We start from the raw sequence: 26,663 nt of genomic DNA on the forward strand, positions 1-26,663 counted from the left end.
GGTAGAAATGCACTCTTCTGACTGCCTTTTTAAAATTTGACTTAATTTGAGGAAAGCAGCATTCATAAACCTTCTTCATGAGGAAATGGCTGGGTTGAATACCTGTACCTAATCGTGGATTTAAGACAAGCTCTCTTAAACAACTGCCCGAGGCTCCACGGTCTGTTGGAAATATTATCCGTTTGAACTCAGGGGCCAGTGTAGAGAGACTACATTTACGGCTAGCGGCTGGATGCATTTGACTGTTAGTGTTCAGCGTAACAGTTTGGGGTCTGGAATAGCCATCTGGGAGAGTTGCCAGGTTGGGTCCTGACAACCAATTTAAACATGGGGGTGGTGTGAGGCTATTATTCCAGCTACAGTAGATACAGAGTAGGAGGGACTAACATCTCTCTAAGCACTTCTCACATCTCCCAAACAGCTCTCACTGAGACATACTTCTGTCTCTAAAGACATTGACTTAGCGTTGCTCTCCACCGAATAGCATTAGATCCTTGCCCTCTGGGAATCTGTCCTCATCCCACTGGTTATAGAGATGTTTATTTAAGAATATTAACATACGGTTGAATTCATCTATAGAGAGAGAAACTCCCCCTATGTAATGTTTCATCAGCCTGTGGTACTCCTTGGGCACATGAAGGTTACTATTGAACATGATTTGTTTGGTAATTACTCACTATAAACTACTGGGCTGTGTCCTCCTTTCTTTGTCCTCGTTGCATCACATTTTCGAAAATAAGGCCCTCCTTTTTATTGCCCTGGGATTGCTGTGCGCCATCATTAGTCAGAAGGGAGATATTCCACCACCCTCTCTTATTTAGTGGTCCTCGAGGGACGTCCTCAGCATGGTAACAATTCAGTTGCTAAGAACAATTCCGTTGCTAAGAACAATTCAGTCGTATCTCACAGCACTTTCAGTGCAAGAAAATAAGATTACATAAAAAAAAAAACATTTTTAAAGCACAGGTCTGCTCATAGACTTTAGCTCTCCTCCTTCTCTTGAGTGACATGTTAATTGACAAAAACAACATTGTCGGTAGTTCAAGTTCCAAGGCTTTGAGCATAAAGACCTCTGGAGTAGTATGATGAGCGTGCATTGACTGACCCGTGTGCGTTAGTACATTCCATCGGGAGATGCACCGACTGACCTTTGTGCGTTAGTACATTCCATCGGGAGATGCACCGACTGACCCGTGTGCGTTAGTACATTCCATCGGGAGATGCACCGACTGACCCGTGTGCGTTAGTACATTCCATCGGGAGATGCACTGACTGACCTGTGTGCGTTAGTACATTCCATCGGGAAGTGCACCGACTGACCTGTGTGCGTTAGTACATTCCATCGGGAGGTGCACCGACTGACCCGTGTGCGTTAGTACATTCCATCGGGAGGTGCACCGACTGACCTGTGTGCGTTAGTACATTCCATCGGGAGGTGCACCGACTGACCCGTGTGCGTTAGTACATTCCATCGGGAGGTGCACCGACTGACCCGTGCGCGTTAGTACATTCCATCGGGAGATGCACCGACTGACCCGTGTGCGTTAGTACAGTCCATCGGGAAGTGCACCGACTGACCCGTGTGCGTTAGTACATTCCATCGGGAGGTGCACCGACTGACCCTTGTGCGTTAGTACATTCCATCGGGAGGTGCACCGACTGACCCGTGTGCGTTAGTACATTCCATCGGGAGGTGCACCGACTGACCCGTGTGCGTTAGTACATTCCATCGGGAGATGCACCGACTGACCCGTGTGCGTTAGTACAGTCCATCGGGAGGTGCACCGACTGACCCGTGTGCGTTAGTACAGTCCACCGGGAAGTGCACCGGCTGATTTTATTCAACCTAAATAGGATACATGCTTGTTTGAACACCGCAAATGACGTATGAAACGCTATGACAGGCCTGGCATAAGTGTGACAAAGGAAGTTAAAATAATACCATACATTATTTGTCACTGGCTGGAAATGATGGGCCAATTCAGTGCTTGGAACTCCCCCTCGTCTCACAAATGGCTAGCGTTTATAACTCGACAGAGAAGTTGACTGTGCTAAGTGAGGTGACAAGCTAGCTTGACAATGTTAGACTGGCTTTGTTTTATAGTCTGCTGTGTGTACAGCACTGCTACTGCAGATCCACTCCTAACCGTCTGACATGAACACACACACAGAATTTGATGTCATCTTTACCCTCCATTGATAAAACAAGAGATGTCACATTTTCTTGTGACTGGAACGAATTGCAAAAATCGCTGAAGTTGGAGACTTTTATCTCCCTCACCAACTTCAAACATCAGCTATCTGAGCAAATAACCGATCGCTGCTGCTGTACATAGTCTATTGGTAAATAGCCCACCCATTTTCACCTACCTCATTCCCATACTGTTTTTATACTGTTTTTATTTATTTACTTTTCTGCTCTTTTGCACACTAATATCTCTAACTGTACATGACCATCTGATCATTTATCACTCCAGTGCTAATCTGCAAAATTGTAATTATTCGCCTACCTCATGCCTTTTGCACACATTGTATATAGACTCCCCTTTTTTTCTACTGTGTTATTGACTTGTTAATTGTTTACTCCATGTGTAACTCTGTGTGTCTGTTCACACTGCTATGCTTTATCTTGGCCAGGTCGCAGTTGCAAATGAGAACTTGTTCTCAACTAGCCTACCTGGTTAAATAAAGGTGAAATAAAAAAAATAAAAAAATAATAAAATAAATAAATTCCTGGATTTAGTCCTTTATTTTTGGGGAAAAATATGTATTACTGTGCCTCCTTGTCGTTGCAACCTGGAATCACGCGAACTTTGAAGTGTTGTTTGTTAGATTTCTGTGTTTTTAGGGGTCTGTCTGTACATTTACATTTTACATTTAAGTCATTGAGCAGACGCTCTTATCCAGAGCGGCTTACAAATTGGTATACAGCAACATGTGGTTGGACATGATGTCATCACTTTTACTTCATCCTTTTTGTGTGCGATTGTTAGAATTGATCAGGTAGACATAGAAACGCAACTATAGGCTATGAACGAAGCACATTCACTCTGTCTCGGCGAGAATATATACATCTGCCATAGCAACCTGGAGAGAAAGCAGTTTTCGTTTCTTGGAATGTGAAACATTTTCAGAATGGACCCAGCCTTCTATTATTTGAACCATTTAATGGTTCGTTGTCTTTGTAGTCTCTATCGACAGACGGCTTGCCTCCCACGTTAACAATGTTCCGACATGCACGTCTGCACAGACACAAAGCATCGGTTGGCATAGGTGGAACTGGATGAGCAAAATCTGGCTTATCCGTTTGTGCCCTGATGTACATATCCCCACATTGAGTGTATTTAGCTTGTTTGAGTAGTTTGCATGAGCCATGACAACTAACATTGGTGTTACAAGCTTTCACCCACTGAATGGCTGTGGCTATAATTAGTTGAACTACCTGCGTCTGAAATTGTGTCCTCTGTCCATGTTTTTGAGGGGATTCCTTTTTCAAGAGCACAGTTCCTGCTCACATTTTTAAGCCTCACCTGGCCAAATTTGTGATTTATTGGGAGAGTTGTCTGTTGGAAGAGCACTGTCCCTGGAAGATTTTTTTTCAAAGTTGCCAAGACAATCCCTCATGTCCCCGTTTCCGAGACTAGTATCTTTGGCCATGCTTCTGTGGAGGATGATACTGTGCTGCCTGGAGTGAAAGTATTCCAATATTCAGCGAAAAAAGGCCCGGCAGTCATCTACACAAACACTGTCCTCTGCTCAGTGTAAACATGCACTGTCAATCAGAGGAGATAAATAATAAGTCGAGTTCCCATAGTTTGCCAAGCTTAGGACCTTGTATTGGATAGGAAAATATTGCCTCCAGCATGAGCCGTTGAGAGTCGATATCAGAACCAAACAGTAGACCTTTTTTGGATATTGTTGCTTTACATAATTACCCCGATCTTTGCTTTACTGTTATCTGTTATTTTAAAGCATGTGTCTATGCCATTTATAAGTTGCATACACTTCTATGTTAAATAGAGCTATCTGTATCAGCAAGAAGGAAAATATAATCACCCTCTTTTAGAAAGTTGTTTTGTTGAGATGAGGATGCTTTATCTCCGGGGTCATCAGTAACTTATCTGGCTTTGCACCTCGGCAGTGGGTCTGCAAAGTCCCAGCGGAAAGCAGCATGAATGACGACCACTCGATGAATCATGACCCGCAATTGAAGATATATCTCTGTCTTTGCACTTCTGAAGGGCAACTTTGAGTCCCACAGTGGTACTGTCTGTATATCACAAGGAAACGAGGTCAAGCTGACAACGAAGGGAGTAGAATATTGTTTTAGAATCTCATCGCCTTTGTCTGAATGTGAAACATTCTGAAAGCAGTTATCTCAATCAATACATTGTCTCGGAATATAATACCGTCTCAATTACAATTAAGTGGTATAACACCTTCAGAATTGTTATGCTGTTGTAAAACTGCAGATGTACTACATTATTTCAGTTAACAAACATACGATCACTCTGCTTAAAAATAAGTATTCTGAAATTAACAGGGCATTTTCTTATTCTATTTAGTTGGACTTGAACTCATTAAAGTTAAATAAATAAGTAAATAAATATAAAAACGTTTTCCCGTATGAATGTGCACCTACTCCATATCAGGTGCTTCTCATAAGGTCCCTCATTATTGGCCCTTGTCTGTTCCCCAGCTTTCTGATTTAGAACCACAAGACAGGTAGCTGTCAATCAGGCTATGTAGATCAGAGCAGAAGCTAGGCAAACACCATGTAATTGGTTTCATTAATCAGATATATCTAAGGACAAGTACTCATGCTGGATGTGAAGGCTTTTCTTATTTACAGAGAACCTCCAGCGACTTCCTCCTTTTGATCTGTGAATTGCTGGTAACGCTTGATTTCCCCTGAATGGGAACCAGTCTGCAACACTTCATTGCAGTATCTTCTCCGAGTGCACTGGGTAATGCCACAACATGATTTTCTGCCCTAAGAAACCTACATATAATCCCCCCTAGAATGTAATAGCATTTTTTCCCCCCCTCCATCTGAAAAAATAAACAAATGTATTTTCATGTTAGTTATATTGGGAGTAAGTGTGGAGATGCACTTTGGTGGAATCCAAGAGTTCACTTCAACTCAGTTGGTGTGGCTCATAGTGGGAATCTCTGCTCTTTTTTGAAAACCTATTGAGACATTTTGAGAAAGCACATAACTTTGCCAATTCAAGTTTTATTTTCAGTGACGGTCAAAAAGTAGGTGGTCCATGTGCCACAGGAGGCAGTTTTATATTTTAGTGTAAATTCACTCAGTACTCTGTAACACACCAACCACACACCTGTCAAATCGTCAGTTGACTTTTTGTTTTCAGAAGCCAGCTACTGCCCCTTTTATATCTTCCATCTATAGTAACCACGCACTTGGACCATGAAGAGCGATTTTGATCTGTACTAAATATGTAAATTCAGCAAAAAAAAAGAAACATTCCTTTTTCAGGACCTTGTCTTTCAAAGATAATTCCTAAAAAATCCAAATAACTTCACAGATCTTCATTGTAACGGGTTCAGACACTGTTTCCCATGCTTGTTCAATGATCCATAAACAATTAATGAACATGCACCTGTGGAACGGTTATTAAGACACTAACAGCTTACAGACGTCAGGCAATTAAGGTCACGGTTATGAAAATGTCGGACACTAAAGAGGCCTTTCTACTGACTCTGAAAAACACCAAAAGAAAGATGCACAGGGTCCCTGCTCATCTGCGTGAACGTGCCTTTAGGCAAGCTGCAAGGAGGCATGAGCACTGTAGATGTGGCCAGGGCAATAAATTGCGACGTCCATACTGTGAGATGCCTAAGACAGCGCTACAAGGAGACAGGACGGACAGCTGACCGTCCTCACAGTGGCAGACCACGTGTAACAACACCTGCACAGGATTGGTACATCCGAACATCACACCTGCGGGACAGGTACAGGATGGTAACAACAACTGCCTGAGTTACACCAGGAACGCACAATCCCTCCATCAGTGCTCAGACTGTCCGCAATAGGCTGACAGAGGCTGGACTGAGGGCTTGTAGGCATGGTCTTCACCAGAAATCACCAGCAACAATGTCGCCTATGGGCACAATCCCACCGTCGCTGGATCAGACAGGACTGGCAAAAAGTGCTCTTCACTGACGAGTCGCTCTGGAGCGGGATCAATTTGGAGGTGGAGGGTCTGTCATGGTCTGGGGCGGTGTGTCACAGCATCATCGGACTGAGCTTGTTGTCATTGCAGGCAATCTCACCGCTGTGCTTTACACGGAAGACATCCTCCTCCCTCATGTGGTACCCTTCCTGCGGGCTCATCCTGACATGGACCCCCAGCTTGACAATGCCACCAGCCATACTGCTCGTTCTGTGCGTGATTTCATGCAAAACAGGAATGTCAGTGTTCTACCATGGTCAGCAAAGGGCCCGGATCCCATTGAGCACATCTGGGACCTGTTGTATAGAAGGGTGAGGACTAGTGCTATTCCCCCCCAGAAGTCTGGGAACTTGCAAGTGCCTTGGAGGAAGAGTGAGAACATCTCACAGCAAGAACTGTCAAATCTGGTGCAGTCCATGAGGAGGAGATGCACTGCAGTATTTAATGCAGCTGGTGGCCACACCAGATTCGGACTGTTACTTTTGATTTTGAACTTGTTCAATTTATGTCTGTTAAATCTTATATTCATACAACTATTTACACATGCTAAGTTTGCTGAAAATAAACGCAGTTGACAGGTGAGAGGACGTTTCTTTTTTTGGCGAGTTTAGTAAGACTGCTATTAAAAGCCTTTACATTTTGAATGGTTGCCATGTGACGTATTTACACTTTTTAGTATAAAAAGAAAACAGTCAGCTCATGCCTCAGAAGGCTGAATGGCATTATGTAGACTGTGGTGTTGGTATTAGCTCAGTCTTGTTGAGTAGTCGAAGGGAGATGGTAGCAGAACACAAAGTGAAGGGCCCATGGTGCACGTTAGATGAATGACTGCAGTCTCCAGAGAGAGGGGGAGATTGCTGTTGTCTTTTTGAAGGATGAGCAAGTTTTTCGCACGCTCAGTTCAATTTTGTTCGCTCACAGTCTAAAAGTAGAAGGTATCTTTCCAGAAATGAAGAATTGAGAGTTTTGGTATAAGTGTTGTAGCTTTTAAATAGGTTTGTTCCCCAAAAAGGTGAAGATGAGCAAAATGTAGGCCCGAATATTAGAAGTGTTAACAATTGGCTGATGATGGATGACAACAAGGTGGCATGTTGAATGACTTGTTCTGAGGTGAAAGCCCATGCATTGTCGAAGTTGTTTGTAGAGAATTAGTTGCACTTTGACAATACAATGTTTCTATTGGTCCCTGTACTGCTTAATGGTTAACTCTGTGTTGTAGATGAGTATGAAAGATTAGGTCTCTGTCGTCCCGACTATCAGGTCTCCATATAAACAGAGACAGATCAATAGAATTATGCCCCTGCAAGAAAGCTAAGAAGGCTTAACCTTTAAATTGATCATTGATTTCCCCCTTCTCATTTGAGTCAAATTATTAGAATTGTATGTCCCAGTCAGTTTTAAACTATATTGTTAATGTCTGCAAATGTCATAGAGGGGAAGTAGTCAAGAGAATCTAATGTTTGGTTTAATATCTGGATTGCGTTATTGCTTATCTTGTTCGGTTAAGAGTGGTCTTGTCTCAGAGGGTTGATGATGTCATGCATATGCTGGGACAGGACTTGTCCACACTTTTATATAGTAACATGTGGAAGATTAGCTATGACCTTGAAATCTTGACCCCAAATAATGGGCAGCAGGTTGCCGAGTGTTTGGCCAGTAACCGAAAAGTTGTTTGTTCACCTTGTCGGCTCGGGTATTTGAACCCTCTATCGATATGCTCTTGAGCAAGGCTCTTGCCCTGATTTGCTCCAGGGGCGACATACTACTATGTCTGACCCTGTAAAACAACACATTTCACTGCACCTATCCGGTGTAGAGGGCCTTCAGAAGGTATTCATACCCCCTGACTTATTACACATTTTGTTGTGTTACAGCCTGAATTCAAAATGGATTCAATATATGTTTTTCCTCAGCCATCTACACACAATAAATACCACATAACGACAAGATATTTTCGCAAATGTATTGAAAATGAAATACAGAAATATCTCATTTACATAATTATTCACACCCCTGAGTCAATACTTTGTGGAAGCACCTTTGGCAGCGATTACAGCTGTGAGTCTTCTAAGAGCTTTCCAAACCTGGATTGTGCACCATTTGCCCATTATTCTTTTCAAAATCCTTCAAGCTCTGTCAAATTGGAACATGCACTGTCTTCTTGGTAAGCAACTCCAGTGTAGATTTGGCCTTGTGTTTTAGGTTATTGTCCTGCTGAAAGGTGAATTAATCTCCCAGTGTCTGGTGGAAAGCAGACTGAACAACATTTTCCTCTAGGATTTTGCCTCTGCTTAGCTCCATTCCATTTCCCTTTCATCCTGAAAACTCCCTAGTCCTTGAATTTGCCTCAAATATAACACTTTGTATTCAGGACAAAAAGTTAATTGCTTTACCACGGTTTTTGCAGCATTACTTTAGTGCCTTGTTGCAGTTTTCTCCTATCACACCCATTAAACCCTGTAACTGTTTTAAGGTCAACATTGGCCTCATGGTGAAATCCCTGACCAGTTTCCTTCCTTTCGGACAACTGAGTTAGGAAGGACACCTGTGTCTTTGTAGTGACTGAGTGTGTTGATACACCATCTAAAGTGTAATCGGTAACTGCACCATGCGCCATGATATTCAATGTCTGCTTTTTAAAAGGTTTACCCGTCTAGCAATAGGTGCCCTTCCTTTGCAAGGCATTGGAAAACCTCCCTGGACTGCTCGACTGAGGGACCTTACAGATAATTGTTTGTGTGGTGTACAGAGATGAGATAGTGTTTAACATAATTATTTAATGACTATTATTGCACACACAGTCAGCCCATGCAACTTATTTTGTGACTTGTTAAGCAACTCTTCCCTCCTGAACTAATTTAGGCTTATTTAGGGGTTGAATACATAATGACTCAAGACATTTCAGCTTCTCATGTTTAATTAATTTGTAAACATTTCAAAAAAGACAATTCCAATTTGGAATTATGATGTATGTGTAGGCTAGTGACAACATTTTTCAATTTAATACATTTTCAATTCAGGCTGTAACACAAGAAAATGTGGAAAAAGTCAAGGGCTGTGAATGCTTTCTGAAGGCACTGTATGTGAATGTTTTATGATTTTGCCAGCTCCTGTTATAATGATCTGTACACTGTAGCTTTTGTTTATTGTACTGTAGTAAAATGAGCTCCAAATGAGATCCCAGTGATATCTGTGGCTTTCCAATTGGAGTTAATCAATGAGATGAGATGTCTAGCATATCCCCACGCTAACTTAAGACTAAAGCCAAGCGTGTCATGAAAATAAAATATGTATTGTCATTAATATCTACAGTACACGTATCTACCCAGCCCAAATGTCTCCCCCTTTCTGACTTATGTTTCGGTTCCAGCTGCCACTCATTGCCTGTGTTTACACATATCATATCAGGGTATTTAAAATGTTTAAAAATGGATGGTATTTGATGATATTTGATGTTTTTTAATAATAAAAGTCCTAAATTTGCTTCATGAGTAGTGCATAACCCTAAAGTGACAACGGATACATTCTAAGTGATTTCAATGGCCTTTTCTCCATTCTGATTGTTTTATACTGGTCAATCAAACCCCAACCACAAATACTATTCAGCATTTTCATACATTTCTGCATTTCTTGCACTAATTTGCGATCATTTCCACACTGCCACGTAGTGTCGCACGATTTGGGCAAACAACCTGGACCTTATTTTGAACTAAATGTTGCAGTTGCGATTTGACTTGTGATTTAGAGCAAAACACTTGGGTGAACAGTTGGAATCATGGAAATAGAATGATTATTCAAATTCTATAGTTGGAATATAATAGTGAGCACTTTGAATGCAGTGTTGCCAGGGAGGAGTTGTGACAGGGTAGGAACCAAAGTGTTGACAAGTGTCTCCTAGGGAACCCTATAATGTTTGGCTACATTGAATATTTTCTCTTAGCTACATATTCATGCTTCGTATATTCCTCTTTGATTTAGAAGATACTGTTGCACAAACAACATGCTGATTTAGGTCTACACCATCACTGGTATTATGAGGCTGTATAGCTAATTATGTTTGCTCTCTCTCAGTACATTTATTAGCTAGCTAGCCAGCTTACTAGCAATTAGCATTAGCGGCTAACAAGCTTTAGGCCCAACTTGCTAAGAAAAGACAAACTAACTGTTTGCAGATGTAAGAAACACAAAAGACTAGTGTTATCATAGAACGCTAGTGGGTTTATATTAAGAAGAAAAGTATTGTTGTCATCAACATTGTTGCATGCGCTACATTGACCATGCAGACAACACAAGTGTCTCTGGTCGAGGAACAACAAATGCACTCCTTGAGTGACAGGGAGTGGTGCTAGGTCTGTGTGGAAAGCAGCATTGTGCGAGATCGAGCGGAGAGAGATGACTCAAGTAGCGAGGTAAACTATAAAAATCCATGTTACACACAGCGTATTCCATATAACAAACCAAACGATCAAATACCATTATAGAAGGTAAAGTAAAAACCCAAACCGGTCCATGCATCAATACCATTATATCATAAAATATGGTATACCACCCAGCCCTACCCAATTCTGATCTTTTTTTTCACTAATTGTCCTTTTGACCATACAGATCAGCTCTGAAAAGATCCGATGTGATTGGTAAATGGGACAATTAGCTCCCGAGTGGTGCTGCGTTCGAAGGCACTGCTTCTCAGGCTGTACCACAACCGGACGTGATTTGGAGTCTCAGGGCGACGCACAATTGGCCCAGCGTTGTTAGGGTTTGGCCTGTGTAGGCCGTCATTGTAAATAAGAGTTTGTTTTTAACTGACTTGCCCAGTTAAAGGTTTTTAAAAATATATATCTTTTATAAAAAAAGATATGAGTTAGGCTGCCTGTATAAACACAGTGCTTGACAGCTAATTAAAACTGAGGCAAACATGAGTTTCAGGTTCATACAGCCTATAATTCTTCATTATCTCCCCACAGCAGGCATTAACCCTGAAGGGGAGGAGAAATTGTTGCCCAATGCCCATCGTTGTCAGCTGCTTTCCCGCTCATTTCTTCTGGCATAAAAGATATATCCTTCTTAATAGGATGGAGGTGTGACCTTTGAGAAAACAGTGAAAAGTCACATTTCTCATCAATCATTGCTTGGGACGGTTGAGGCGGTTGTCATGGGTGACATTACCCTGTAATGTTCAAAACGGCAATGATTGTCTTCATCCATGGAACTTGTATGTTTGTCTTTATCTATAGGACGTTGTCTTCACATAAGAGAATGCATACAGAGCTTTTAATCAGCTGTCAGTTTTGGCCTCTAGATGTTTGGTTAACAAACACATTGAGCATCACTCAACCAACAATCCTCGAACCAGCCATCACTACAGATGTAGGGTCTTAATTTGATCAGCCTGGTGCAGGAGAATGTTCCTGCAATGCAAGGAATTTTAAAATGTGTAGTGTATTTGCAGTTTAAAAAAGCTGTTTGTAATTTCCACATTGAAATTTGAAACTTGATTCACTTGCAAAAAATGTATCAACCCCCACAAAAATGGACCATTAATTATAATCCACATAAAAATGCACATTTCCATTTGTTGCAGGATTATTTGTAGCTCAGAATTCTGAACAATATTATTATTATTTTTAATTTTTTGAATCATCTGTGAACCTATTCAAATCGACAGAGAACCTTTTCATTAAAATGTTGCTCAAAACCATAATATACATAATATATATATTAAGGAATACCTAGGATAGGATAAAGTAATCCTTCTCACCCCCCCCTCCCCCCCCTTAAAAGATTTAGATGCACTATTGTAAAGTGGCTGTTCCACTGGATGTCATAAGGTGAATGCACCAATTTGTAAGTCGCTCTGGATAAGAGCGTTTGCTAAATGACTTAAATGTAATGTAATGTAAATGTAATATACTTCTCTCTTGCAGGTGCTGGCATTGTGCCTAAGAGGAAAGACATGCTTTTTGATCAAGAAGAAACAACCTAGGTAAGTCTTGATCTTCCTTGTTTTACCATCTGAATATCATTCTTGATGCCAGCCTTGCCAGGGGTCCCCAACCTTTTTTATATATATTTTTTTTTACCAGGATTTTGGAAATTCTTCCACCACCCAATGTCATTGTTTGAACTCATCCAGGATGTCTCATTGTTTATCGCAAAATGTTATGTTTTTTGTATCATATTTTTTAAATCCTTGTATGTGACCACTGGTGGAGCGAATCAAGAGCCAGGCCTCTCAGAATCTGTCTACTAGCTATATGTTAAGTCTTCAATTGTCAGAAATAATAGACATCCAGCACCCATTTGATTTGATCCAGCACCAACCTGTTTTCCCTGTGAAAGAAAATGGAGTGATAGGTTCGTCCCTCATCACAGAGGACAAGTGACCTTGAAAGGTGAAGGCGGGTGACCAGGCATGAGACAAGTGGACTGAAAGAAGGGCCGTTGAGGAGAGGGTGAATTCAGATATAGTACAACAGCAGACCACCTCTACTTCTCTGGCGGTTTGGAGCGCTCAGAGCACTTTGCTGGACCTGTGTTAATGATGTCGTATTGCTTATATCTGTGGCATACAAGTGTGCATTTTTTGCCCAGTGCTAAACTTAGCCCAGGGTTAACAAATGCTTGTGTGAACACAGACTAAGCTAGCCTAGGGCCAGTCTAGCCTCTGGCTAAGTACAATGTAGTGTGAAAAGGCCTTTAATTGAATGCTCAAGTGTCACGGAAACGCCTATGAACATGATGTAGACGGTATCCTGAAAACTCATGTTCTGGGAAGATATACTGAAAACACACATACAGGTACAGTGGGGAGAACAAGAATTTGATACACTGCCGATTATGCAGGTTTTCCTACTTACAAAGCATGTAGAGGTCTGTAATTGTTATCATAGGTACACTTCAACTGTGAGAGACGGAATCTAAAAATCCATTGTATGATTTTTAAGTAATTAATTTGCATTTTATTGCATGACATAAGTATGTGATCACCTACCAACCAGTAAGAATTCCGGCTCTCACAGACCTGTTCGTTTTTCTTTAAGAAGCACTCCTGTTCTCCACTCATTACCTATATAAACTGCACCTGTTTGAACTCGTTACCTGTATAAAAGACACCTGTCCACACACTCGATCAAACAGACTCCAACCTCTCCACAATGGCCAAGACCAGAGAGCTATGTAAGGACATCAGGGATAAAATTGTAGACTTGCACAAGGCTGGGATGGGCTACAGGACAATAGGCAAGCAGCTTGGTGAGAAGGCAACAACTGTTGGCGCAATTATTAGAAAATGGAAGAAGTTCAAGATGACGGTCAATCACCCTCGGTCTGGGGCTCCATGCAAGATCTCACCTTGTGGGGCATCAATGATCATGAGGAAGGTGAGGAATCAGTCCAGAACTACATGGCAGGACCTGGTCAATGACCTGAAGAGAGCTGGGACCACAGTCTCAAAGAAAACCATTAGTAACACACTACGCTGTCATGGATTAAAATCTTGCAGCGCACGTAAGGTCCCCCTGCTCAAGCCAGCACATGTCCAGGTCCGTCTGAAGTTTTCCAATGACCATCTGGATGATCCAGAGGAGGAATGGGAGAAGGTCATGTGGTCTGATGAGACAAAAATAGAGCTTTTTGGTTTAAACTCCATTCGCCGTGTTTGGAGGAAGAAGAAGGATGAGTACAACCCCAAGAACACCATCCCAACCGTGAAGCATGGAGGAGGAAAGAGCATTCTTTGGGAATGCTTTTCTGCAAAGGGGACAGAACGACTGCACCGTATTGAGGGGAGGATGGATGGCGCCATGTATCGCGAGATCTTGGCCAACAACCTCTTTCCCCCAGTAAGAGCATTGAAGATGGGTCGTGGCTGGGTCTTCGAGCATGACAATGACCCGAAACACACAGCCAGAGAAACTAAGGAGGGGCTCCGTAAGAAGCATCTCAAGGTCCTGGAGTGGCCTAGCCAGTCTCCAGACATGAACCCAATAGAAAATCGTTGGAGGGAGCCGAAAGTCCATATTGCCCAGCGACAGCCCCGAAACCTGAAGGATCTGGAGAAGGTCTGTATGGAGGAGTGGGCCAAAGTCCTTGCTGCAAGGTGTGTGCAAACCTGGTCAAGAACTACAGGAAACGTATGATCTTTGTAATTGCGAACAAAGGTTTCTGTACCAAATATTAAGTTCTGCTTTTCTGATGTATCAAATACTTATGTCACTGGAAAATCGGCAGTGTGTCGAATACTTGTTCTCCCCACTGTATATTCTGAAAACATAGAAAAAAAGATATAACATTAGCACAGACCAACCACCACCGTGAGCCCTATCTAACCCTTCACAGGGTCAAAGTTCACGGAAGATTTAGATACTAGCTATGGGAGGAATAGTACTGTGCTCTGAGCTGTTCACTGCACCATTCTATACAGTGTGGGCAGGGCTGGTATACAACATAAAACGATCTAGATTGCTCCTTTTTAACACGCATTAATATTCATGGTGAATTGATGGGCTTTGCCATTTAGATTGAGTGGGGCCGTAAAGGTGTCTAAGTAAGCAGGTCGTAAATATATTGCTTAAAAAAATCCACAAAATCTGTCAGCTGCCACCACTGCATTTATAGAGGTGCTGCTGCCTTGTAATGGGGGACCTTGGGTGTCCTTCCACTTCACTTGTAATTAGTTATATTAGTGAAAGTTCCCTGGAACGACTCCTGGCCCTGTATGCCTTGGGTCTCTCAGGTACCACTGACTGGCAGCACAGGCAGGTGGTAGTAATCTCCAGTAATCACCCTCTCACAGTTTCTCTGGAAACAGCAGATATAATGACTTTGGGCTTTTCATAACTTCAGACACACATTTTATTTCTCTATACACTCGCTCCAGCGTTGCCATGACTAAACTGAATAGTCGTCTGGTTTTTGGTGTACTAGTGCTCTTATCTGAGGATTCCAAGGCTCAGACTGAGAGTCCTGTTGGCTGGTGGTATTTTAAAGACACTGTCAATAAATGTGGATCTTTCCAAATGATCTCTCCTGAGGAACGTGTAAAGAAGCAGGTTTTAAAAATATTCCCCCAACCCCGAAAAGAATGGAACACAATAAAACATAACAGATGAATGACACTTACAGATCCAGGATCTTAATTTGAGCCAGTTTGCTACACCAGGAAATGGTTATGTGGATTATAATTAGTGGTAATGTGGGGCTTGATAAATGTTTTGTTAGGGCAAATCAAGTCTAACATTTTAAAGTGGAAATTACAAACTTCAGAAGCATTTTTAAAACTCGAATACACCAGAAGTTTACATTTCCTGCTGTGCAGGAAAATTCTCAGCAACCAAAAGAGTGATCAAATGAAGATTCTACATCTGTACTCACAACTACCCTCATCTTCATATCCATTGTGAAATTTCCTTTGTCCCTTTTTATTATGCTTGATAGGCAGCCACGAATCATGCTCTAAGTATAGATTTACTGTAGGCTGTCACCGAATGTACACAAATTTCATAACATACTGTTACGGCTCTCGTTGGTAGAATGACTGGACCAAGGTGCAGCGTGGAAGGCGTACATCGTCTATTTATGACACCAAAAGCAAAACAACAACGACAAAAAACAAAAGTGCACAGTTCTTTAAGGCTACGTAACCATACAGAAAACAAGATCCCACAAAAACCAAACGGAAAATGACAACTTATATATGATCCCCAATCAGAGACAACGATAGACAGCTGCCTCTGATTGGGAACCACACTCGGCAAAAACAAAGAAATAGAAAACATAGAATGCCCACCCAAATCACACCCACACCGTGACACATACGGTACATATGAACTCCCCACACAATGTCAGTGGAGACCAAGGCAAAAATAAGTCACAACTTACACACAACTCCACAGTAACTTTGTAGTGACATTTGGAAGCTGTGTGTGTGTGTGTGTGTGTGTGTGTGTGTGTGTGTGTGTGTGTGTGTGTGTGTGTGTGTGTGTGTGTGTGTGTGTGTGTGTGTGTGTGTGTGTGTGTGTGTGTGTGTGTGTGTGTGTGTGTGTGTGTGTGTGCGTGCCTGCTGTAGCCAGCTCCTGCCCCAAGGGCACCTAACTGCCACTGGAGAAGGAGCAATTAGCACTGTTATAATGGACCACAGAGCCAGAACCCGCCTCACAATCCTCCACATGCATCATGTCTCTCCAGCAGACCTACACTAACTAAGACACAGGTTGAAGCTCCAGGATGTAAAGAAATAAATGTAGCCAACAACCAAACCACATGCACGGGAATGGCAGTGGGTGAAATTCGAACTACAAGAGTTGTTGAGTAGCTCAGAGATAGCGAGCACGAGAGCGAGAGAGATACAGGAACCTGTGGACAGGTGGCCGGCGATGAGGGACCCTGATACCGATGAGGGACCCGAAGCCCTGATCAGACCCTGATACCGTGATGGGATTTCAAGACCTTGATGTCTTCGGACCCCTGTGGAGATTTGCAGTCTTAAATACTCTACCGTATATGGGTGTCAACTTCACGTATAGACACAGTGTTCGATCACTAGTGTCCCTCCAACAGCATAATAGCTTTGCACACAGCATTGTGTCTACATACTGTGATTGGGCTAAATACCCTTTTATTGGGATGTGTTATTATCCAATGACACAGTAGCATATTTGTCACCACTTAACATACTGAGTGGTTTTCCTTGAGGTCTGTCTTTGAGCCAAAGCATGGTCAGCACCATGGAGAGCTCCAACACACACTCTTTACTCCCGCCCGATGGAAAGTCTCAGCTAACAACATAGGTCAAAAGAAATGGCAGCAGTTACATGCTGGTGGTTCTGTACAGTAGCTACGCACATTGAATTGTATTCTGTGTCCATTGAACTTGAGATGGACTAAATCCTTTGTCAAGCAAAATGACATTGTTGAACAGCTGCCATTTTTTTTTGCTGTGGGTCTTTGAAATGGAGAGTTGAGGGCTAAACATATAGCGCAAAAGGCCTGAACATATGTATTTCATTAGCTTCAGGCTGTGATACCGGGCCTGTGTGATCATATAGAATATATTCATGTCAGGGTTTTACACCTTTCAAACATGAATCCACTAGCTTATATGAGGGTGGATTGGTTTCTGTGTTAATTGAAAATGTGACATTTTAATTTCAGTCAGTAACTACATCATACATTAGAAATGTGTACATATATCCATTACTTACGGGGATATTTGCATATTAGGTCCACACATTGCCTTATTATAATGTGAGGCAACACAGTGCATCTGCAAGGGTGAAAGCCACTCGTACAAATGACCTAGTAGTGTACCATTATTGCCATTCTTGCTTTCCAAATAACACATTCATTATTTCTGGCACAACAAAACCAGGCAGTCCAATTGAAGACGTCATTGAGGCCTGTATAATTTCAGTAACCATGAGAAGAGTACATTTAGTCTCTGCGTTGGGCAGAGTCTGTCAAATCTTTATTGCCTGTCTGTAGATTGGCTCCTATAGTCTCTCTCTTGCTCTCTCTCTCTCTCTTGTGCTCTCTCTCTCTCTCTCTCGCACGCGCACTCTCACTCGCTTGCTCGCTCGCTCTCTCGCTTGCTCTCTCTCTCTTGCTTTCTTGCTCTGCTCTCTCTCGCTCTCTCTCTCGCTTGCTCTCTCTCGCTCTCTTGCTTTCTCTCTAGCTCTCTCTCTCGCTTTCTCTCTCTCTTGCTTTCTCTCACTCGCTCTTGCTCTCTCTCTTGCTTGCTCTCTCGCTTGCTCTCTCTCTTGCTTGCTCTTTCTCTCTCGCTCTCTTGCTTTCTATGTCTCTCGCTATCTCTCTCTCACTTTCTCTCTCTCGCTTTCTCTCTCTCTCTTGCTCTCTTTTCTCTCTCTCGCTCTCTCTTGCTCTCTTTTCTCTCTCTTGCTCTCTCTCGCTCTCTCTCTTGCTCGCTCGCTCTCTCTCTTGCTCGCTCGCTCTGTCTCTCTCTCTCTGTCTCTCTCTCTGTCTGTGTTTTGAAGGCTCTCTTATTGTTGGCACATTGCCATCGGGATAGAATTGTAATGTGTCAAGTTCCCATAAATAAGACTGGAAGGTTGTTTATTTTTTGCTTTACCTTTTATTTATGTGGATGTGTATGTTAAATGGTTTCGGTCTGCTGATTTGCTAAGGTAATAGAGGCACCTGCATCTTAGATTGGAATTACCCTCACAAAACTCCTTTCGTTTTGTTAATACTACAGTAAACATCTGAAGTTGTAAATTCATGTTGTCATGCTCCAGAGGGTAATTTTCAAGTCCGAGAGTTTTTAAAATAAATGGTTGAATTGATCTTCCCAGGTGTGTACAATAAATCCTATATCAGGATTAATTAAATAACAATCTGACACTGTAGGAAGCAAACATCTGCTTTCCAAATGGAATCAGCGAAGTGTGGAGCTTACCAAATTGTAAAATGCTTATCATTCAATCTGTAATATCTATGATGTCAGTTCCCTCCTAATCATTGGGACTACTATTGCACCACAGACTGCATTATCTTCTTTTTTCATTGCCTTGTGACTGAGACATACTACATTTTAAGTGTCATTTGAAATGAATACCAACCATGCCCCCCCCTCATAATCCTGTCCATCAGTTTCTACATCATTCACACAAAGGAAATACATCACCTTTGTGTCATTGCTCGACTTTATCACAGTCGATTTTAGGGCCGCTCACTACTACTACTGGTCCATGTATTTCTGAATACCCTGGCGCAACAGAATTTGAAGTAATCCTACTCACTGAACAGATGGACAGATAGGTAAAACCACTGAGCTATAATTGCACTGCACCCCCCTCCACGCAATTTGGCAAGCGTAGCCCATAGGTGTAGGCTACAGTATTGCACCCACACAATAGTCAACCGTCTCTTGGCATTACAAAAACATGAAACACGTTGAGGAGTCATTAGTTCATTTAATAAGGTTTACAACACAGCCCATGCTTGGTTGTAGCCTGTGTGGAATGTTCTGTCTGGTCTGCCCATAGTGCGCTGTCCGCAGCGGGGCGCATGTACCGTATTCTGCGCATATAATCTAAGTGTGCCTTTTGTGTGCTAATGAGATTACGGCGTTCTAGTGCTGGTGTGAATGCACGGCCCCAAGGGACATTTGCTCTCTTAGCAGCGACGCTCAGATTAATACATAGAGCACGGCAAGGGGAATACTGTTTAGGCGCTCAAATAGTCGAAGTCATCAATTCATACGAACAAATTCCACACTGGCTACTTTGCCATTTCTCGTAGGAGGCGTTTGTGATTTCTGGTTCTGAAAGTCACTCTAGAACGGGGAACGGGAAAGCAAAGAAAACAGAGGCTGGCAGAATTCCTGATGATGTTCAGGGATGCGCTTTGCCCTAAGAAGCACTATCTGAACGGGATGTACATGGCTTTAGAGCTAATATGGTAAGACCTTTTCTGCCAATTACTGTTAGAGAAGAAAAACACGTTTTGAAAAACATGCGTTCTTAGGGATTTACGGAATGATGTGCCAGTCGTCTATTGCACCGTCCTACTGAAGTCGGTGTATTTTATCTCACAGACTGGTTGTCACTATTTGTCAAATTCATAGATTGGTCATCCTGGGTGAACGATTCTTTGCGATATGACCTAGTTATTACTTGCTGGGGATACTGTTAGCGCGTTATAGAACACATACAAAGGTGTAGCCGGTTATCCTCGACACGACACCACTTATGCTACGTGAATGTAGTTATCCCATACCTGCAGAACTATATGGAATTCGTTTAATCTGACATTTTTTTTCAACAGCACTCGCGTGAACGAAAGCTTTACAATACTGTAGTTCTCTATATCAAGCTTACATTTACACTATCCTGTCGTACATCGAGCACGCAGGATTATGCAACGGGTCATCCAATTACTGTGAACATTCTTAACAATCTGTTGCCTTGTCTTTGTAGATGTAAGATAAAAGTAGCCTAACTGCAAATGAAAGTGTCCCAAACTGATATTTGAAAAATAGGGGTAGCCTACAGCGTTAAAAAAAAAGAAAAAAAGGCAACGTTTAATTGCCAATGCTTCCCGAATTCGGTGTCTGTTTTTAGCAGGAGCAAAATAATAAAGACACTCACATTTGGATGTTTTATGAGGAATATGAATATTCTCCCTGCAGCAATTTCCCAGTGTTCATAGAAAGAATCAAATATTCGGCGCCGATGCCTTATTATGTAGCATTATGTCAGACTTTCGTCAAAAGCAGTTCAAACGGAATGGGTGCAGTGACCCTTCCCGCCATACCATCTGCAATATCTACCATATCCGGTTAAGCCAAGCCCTGTGGACAAGGAAGACTTTCTCTTTAGGCTCACAGTACCTGGATTTACATGAACACTTATGAGCTTATGTGCATTTTTGTTTTAGACTAGCCTCATTTTCCAATCCATAACACCCTCTAGCTACTGTATGCATAATGTCAGTATTAATATGAGTGAACTCATGATAAGCCTACATAAGTTGTGTACCTAACTGTATATTATGGATATATCAGTGTCATATTAGCTCATATGACCTCAAGTGTCAGCCTGCACACACAGCCCGGTAGTAGACCTCATCCATTGAGGTACAAAAACAATTGGGTTCAAACTTCTGTTATCAATGGCCCACATGCTGAACTACAAGAGTTATCCAGTTTCTTAAGCCTAACCTCTGGGCTGTTAGTGATGGTAACCTTCTCCAAGTGTAAGATAAAAATGCTAACATCAAATTCACTTCTGATGTTTAGCCACATCATCGTGTTTACCATTTCAGATGTGTACACATTGCCATGGGCTCATCACTGATCTCAGTGAGTCAAAAGGTCAGGACACTTCCTGGTCAGGGTCAACAAGCCGCTCTTAGCATTTAACTGTTTCCTGATACTCGTTGAATTGCATTTCTGTCTCTCATTCAGTTGTATGTTTGTATCCAGTACTATAGAGAAAGAGTGAATTGTAGAGCAGTTCAGCACTTGACTGTATCCATTTTTAATTTTAGATTAAATTACTATATATTTTTAAAAGCCTTAAAATTCATTTTTGGATCATACACAGTCAGACTGGTTGCCAATGGCTTGTTATAAGCTTTCTCTCTCTGCCATTAAGGACAATGGGTAATTGGATTCAGCCTGCTTTCAGGCCCTGCATTTAATGCTCTTTAAGTCTGGAGCCCCCTTATCAAATGAGGTTTCTTTAATTAGCTGTCCAGGGATGTTTGTCGCATCCATCCATCATTGCCACCTCGACCAATCTGTAGCCAGTAGCAGTGAACAGAACAGGGAGAAAAGAATAAAAGCGGGTATTCATTGAATAAGCTTGTCATTTAAAACAAATAGTCTTTGCTGTCTCGGTCTGTCTCCATTCTCCCCAAACCTGCATGGAGTCAGTTCACTTCCATCCAGAGGATGGAAGGGAAGAACATAACGCATGACGGAGAGGTTTGACCTCTATCATGGAGGTTGAACGCTAGACCTTCAAACAGAGCATGTGAATGTTTTAAATTGCTCCTAAACTCAGTCGAGGCTTTTGTCTTTGTCTCCTCCTCACTTTATGAGTTTTTCTTTGACTTTATTATTGAGAGCCCCTTTTCTTAAATCACACCAAAATAATCAAATGTTCTTCTGGAAGCAGTCAGCTTTGAAAGTTGTTTTATACGATGGCGGGCTCACAGATTTTTTTCTTCCTCTGCTTAGAAAAAGTCTGTTAGGAGGACACCCATCTAAAACAATCTATATTTTTTAAGTGCTCAAGCTGCCAAAGTTTGTCTGACCAGCCGACTCTGCATGTGATGCTGAAAACATAGTGGAGGGTACTGTCAATGGTGCCTAAAGGGAAGGCGGTAATGGGACAGCTGTCCAAGGTGCTGAATTGACTGGTGCTAATGGGGCTGCCGTCCATGGTGCTGAATAGCACTGGTGCAATTAGGGCTGCCGTCCATGGTGCTGAATAGCACTGGTGCAATTAGTGCTGCCTTCCATGGTGCTGAATAGTACTGGAGATATACTGGTGCTACTGAGGCTGCTATTGTGGTACATGGTGTTGACTAGTAATGGTGCTATCATATAGATCAGGGGTGGGCAAACTTTTTGGCTCAGGGGCCACATCGGGATTTTGAAATTCAGCGGAGGGACGCATTTTGGGGGGACCAATTGTTTGTTAAAATCAATTTGTGGGGACCCCCGAGTGGTGCAGCATTCTAAGGCACTGCACCGCAGTGTTTCTGTGACAGTGTGGCTAGCTCAAATGCTGACTGTTGGGTCAATCGAAAATGTACTTTCTAAATAAGCATTCTAATCAAGCATCCTAATCACACTGGTTTGATCGTACGCAACAGGGACCACTATAGAATGATCACATCCATTTGTTGGGACGTGTGAAAAGGTTAAAGAAGTTAACATTCACAAGGCCGTGGGGCAAGATGGAATATCAGGGCACGTCCTCGGAGCATGTGCTGACCAGGTGGCAAGTGTCTTCACTGACTTTTGAGGGTAGGCAACAACACATCCACCACACTGACCATCAACACGGGGCCCCTCAGGGGTGTGTGCTTAGTCCCCTCTTGTACTCCTTGTTCACCCACGACTCACAATCATCAACTTTTGCAAGTTTGACGACGCGACTGGTAGGACTGATTACCAACGACAATGAGGATGCCTATAGGGAGGAGGTCAGAGGACAACAACCTCTCCCTCAACATCAGCACGACAAAGGAGCTGATCGTGGATTACAAGAAACGGAGGGGCAAGCATGCCCCCATCCAGATCAATGGGGCTTTAGTGGAGCGGGTTGAATTTCTCACCTAGAAATGAACATGGTCCACACACACCCACACAGTTTTTAAGAGGGCAGGACAGCACCTCTTCTCCTTCAGGAGGCTGAAAAGATTTGGCATGGTCCCTCGGATCCTCAAAAAGTTTTACAGCAGCACCATTGAGAGCATCTTGACTGGCTGCAAGTCAACAAAATGTGCTTATCTTTAACTCTGCATTGTTGGAAAAGGACCCGCAAGTCAACATTTAACTTTTAGTCCACACCTGATGTTTATGAAGCATGTGACAAATAGAGCTATAATGGCACAGATACAAAGACAAGATCTCTATAAATTATATTGGTGCTATTGGGGCTGCTGTCCATGGCACTGAATATTACTAGTTATTTTTGGGGCTCCTGTCCATGTAGCTGAATTGCACTGGTGCTAATGTGGCTGCTGTCCATGGAGCTGAATAGTACTGGTGCTTTTGGGGCTGCTGTCCATGGCTCTGAACATTACTGGTAATATTGGGACTGCGGTCCTTGGTGCTGAATAGTACTGGTGCTTTTGGGGCTGCTGTCCATGGCTCTGAACATTACTGGTAATATTGGGACTGCGGTCCTTGGTGCTGAATAGTACTGGGATACCTTCAGGGCTGCCATTTATTGTTTTGCAGCCCTCTGCAGTGCTACATTAAAAACTTTGTTATGGACAGTAGTGTCCCACCTGACCAACATCCGGTGAAATTGCGTGAGTGCGAAATGAGTGCGAAATTCAAACCTTAGAATTATAAATATTTAACTTTCATTAAATCCCAAGTGTAATACATCAAAATAAAGCTTAACTTCTTGTTAATCCAGCCACTGTATCAGATTTCAAAAAGGCTTTACGGCGAAAGCACACCATGCGGTTATCTGAGGACAGCGCCCCGCGTACAAAAGCATGAAAAACACATTTCAACCAGGCAGGTGCGCCACGGAAGTCAGAAATAGCGATTATAAAAAATGCCTTACCTTTTGATCTTCTTCTGTTGGCACTCCAAAATGTCCCAGATCCATCACAAATGGTCCTTTTGTTCTATAATTGTCCTTTATGTCCATAAAAACTCAATTTAGCTGGCCTGCTTCAGTCAATAATCCACCCAGTTACGATCCACCAAAATGCATACAAAATGAATCCCAAACGCTACTAATAAACTTTTCCAAGCAAGTCAAACAATGTTTACAATCTAACCTTAGGTATCCTTATATGTAAATAAACGATACAATTTAAGACGGAGAATCGTTATTGTCTTTACCGGAGAAAAATACCAAAGAACGCGCTCTCTTCCACGCGCTTGGAAACACTACAGCCAAAATGGGAGCCACCTAGAAAAATGACAATTTCTGGCTCATTTTTCCAAAACCAGCATGAAACTCTTTCTAAAGACTGTTGACAACTAGTGAAAGCCTTAGGAACTGCAATCTGCGAGGATTTTGCCTTATAATAAAAGTGATTGCCATTGAAAACAGGGGTAGGCTGAATATTTATTTTCCCTGGATGGTTTGTCCTTGGGGTTTCGCCTGCCATATCAGTTCTGTTATACCCACAGACATCATTTTAGAGTGTTTTCTATCCAAATCTACCAATTATATGCATATCCTAGCTTCTGGGCCTGAGTAACAGGCAGTTTACTTTGGGCACGCTTTTCATCCGGATGTGAAAATACTGCCCCCTACCCAAAAGGGTAGTCTAATGATATCCATTGGCATACTTTAGTTTACTTACATGTGGTGTAGAACAAATAGCACAAGCACAGTGTCGAGGACATTATGCTCAACAACACTTGCAAGTATGAGAATAAGCCTAGAGAGGTACTGTATGGATGTTTGGGGATGCACAGGGCACGCAGGCCCACTTTACTTTCCATCATACATTTTTTTTCATTATGATTAACACAAAGCACTCCAGTCAGAGCATTCATTTGTGGCAATCTGGATTATAATGCACTTAATTATATTAATTTGTTTCCCTTATTCATCCCTGAACAACTACATGAGTCATTCACAGCTTTTTTGATAAGGGAAAAACACTCAAAGAATTTAACAAATAAAATACCGAATCTAATCAATTATTCATATTTTTACTTGCCTTCATTTTGCATTCTTTGTCTTATCACTTAGGCTTCAGTAGCTTTAGCAGAGCTTGGAGATCTTTATTGGAGGACAAACAGAGGGTTGTGGATGATTCAGAGATGCCCTCTTGCATGAGTAATGAGCAGAAGTAAATCAAGGTGCTCCGGTGTTAGTGTTAGTGACGGGCATTAGTGCCAACTGAGGACTGCAGCCTGCAGCCAATCTCCTCTGGCTGCAGCTCCACTACAACCCAGGCCTGCATGATCACCTCTCACTGTGGATAATGGAGGGAAACTGTCACCATCCTAATAGATATCAGTTCCCTGGGCAAGACCATTTCAAGACCATTACACAGTGTCCCAATACAGTAATGAGATGTAACTTTTTGTTGACAAAATATTTCATATTTTCTTTTCCAAGACAGCAGAGCGCTATTGGGCAGACTAATATGTTTAAAGGTTTATCGAGTTTTTACTGACGTGTAAAGTAAGGTAAAGATGGCCGATTTTTACTGATCGAGTAATTACCGGTAAGAGTAATCCTTCAGTGTTATTTCCAGTTCCGCCACATCACATAACCTATCCGCTTCATTATTCCCAATGAGTAGTTTCCCGTTAGGTAGCGCGCCAGGCTAATGGCGTGTCTCCTCACGTAGTTAGTGAAACGCCGGTGACAGAAATGGATTAACAGTGTTAACAAGTTCAACGTGGTCCATTACCTAGCTGATCATTGTCTGCTTTCTCAGCTTCCTCCTCTGAGTACTGTTGTTAGAGAGGCAATACACGTTGGTGACTTTAGTACCATGTTACTTTCCGGCCTCCTCCAATGTATAGACATTTATATTACAGGACGAACCAACAGCCTATTCAAGAGAAACCCCAGCAGGGAGCAAATAATAAGTGTTTTTTCTTTTCCGATGCCAACTTTTTCCACATTATAAAATATTGGAAAATCATTTTAATCTACAAAAATATATTAGCTTTCCCTCTCAAAGAATATTAAGAAAAAGGTAGTTGTTGTTAGAGTAGATGTTGAGCCTTTTTGTGAGATTGTGCTGCTGGAAGGTTGAGCCAATCACATGGTTACTCTCCGGGATTAATGCTGAAGTGAAAGGTACTGTTTTGGGCCATTAGTTTATTGAGACCTATCAATACTGGGAAAGATGTTTGTGTGTCGGCGTATGTGCATGCTTGTGTGTGTTTGTGTGTGTGTGGGCGTACGTGTGTGCATGTGTGCACTTGTTCAGTGTATGTGTGTGTGGATGTACAGCACCAGTCAAAAGTTAGGATCCACCTACTCATTCAAAGGTGTGTCCAAATTTTTGACTGGTACTGTATGTTTTTCAAAACGTTGTCTCTATGGTCTTACCTTTTTGTAGATTAAAAGCTCTGAAAACGTGACAAAACCAGGCACATTTTGGCGTTAAGGCTTTGAAACACTAGTGTTCATTTTGCTTTTGAGTCTTGGTTATCAGTGGTCTTTTCTCTTTTTAATCTGAGGAAAGAACTACAGCGGGGAAAGAGATGCATCCACTCTGACAATAGAGTGGATTACATTTGTATTTGTCTCTCCCAAAGAAGTTCTTGGTTGAGAG

At 42.1% G+C, this 26,663-nt stretch overlaps 1 protein-coding gene across 1 annotated transcript in view; it reads left to right on the top strand.

Moving 5' to 3' along the window:
* pcdh15b (protocadherin-related 15b) overlaps positions 1–26,663 on the top strand; it is a 219,146-nt gene that overhangs the window by 14,344 nt on the left and 178,139 nt on the right. The window contains exon 2 of the mRNA XM_052478256.1: positions 12,122–12,180. The gene's annotated coding sequence lies outside the window, so the exon portion shown is untranslated. The remainder of the gene's footprint in view (positions 1–12,121; positions 12,181–26,663) is intronic.

The sequence above is a fragment of the Oncorhynchus keta genome, chromosome 24 (assembly GCF_023373465.1).
Source record: "Oncorhynchus keta strain PuntledgeMale-10-30-2019 chromosome 24, Oket_V2, whole genome shotgun sequence".
In the NCBI taxonomy this organism is placed as follows: domain Eukaryota; kingdom Metazoa; phylum Chordata; class Actinopteri; order Salmoniformes; family Salmonidae; genus Oncorhynchus; species Oncorhynchus keta.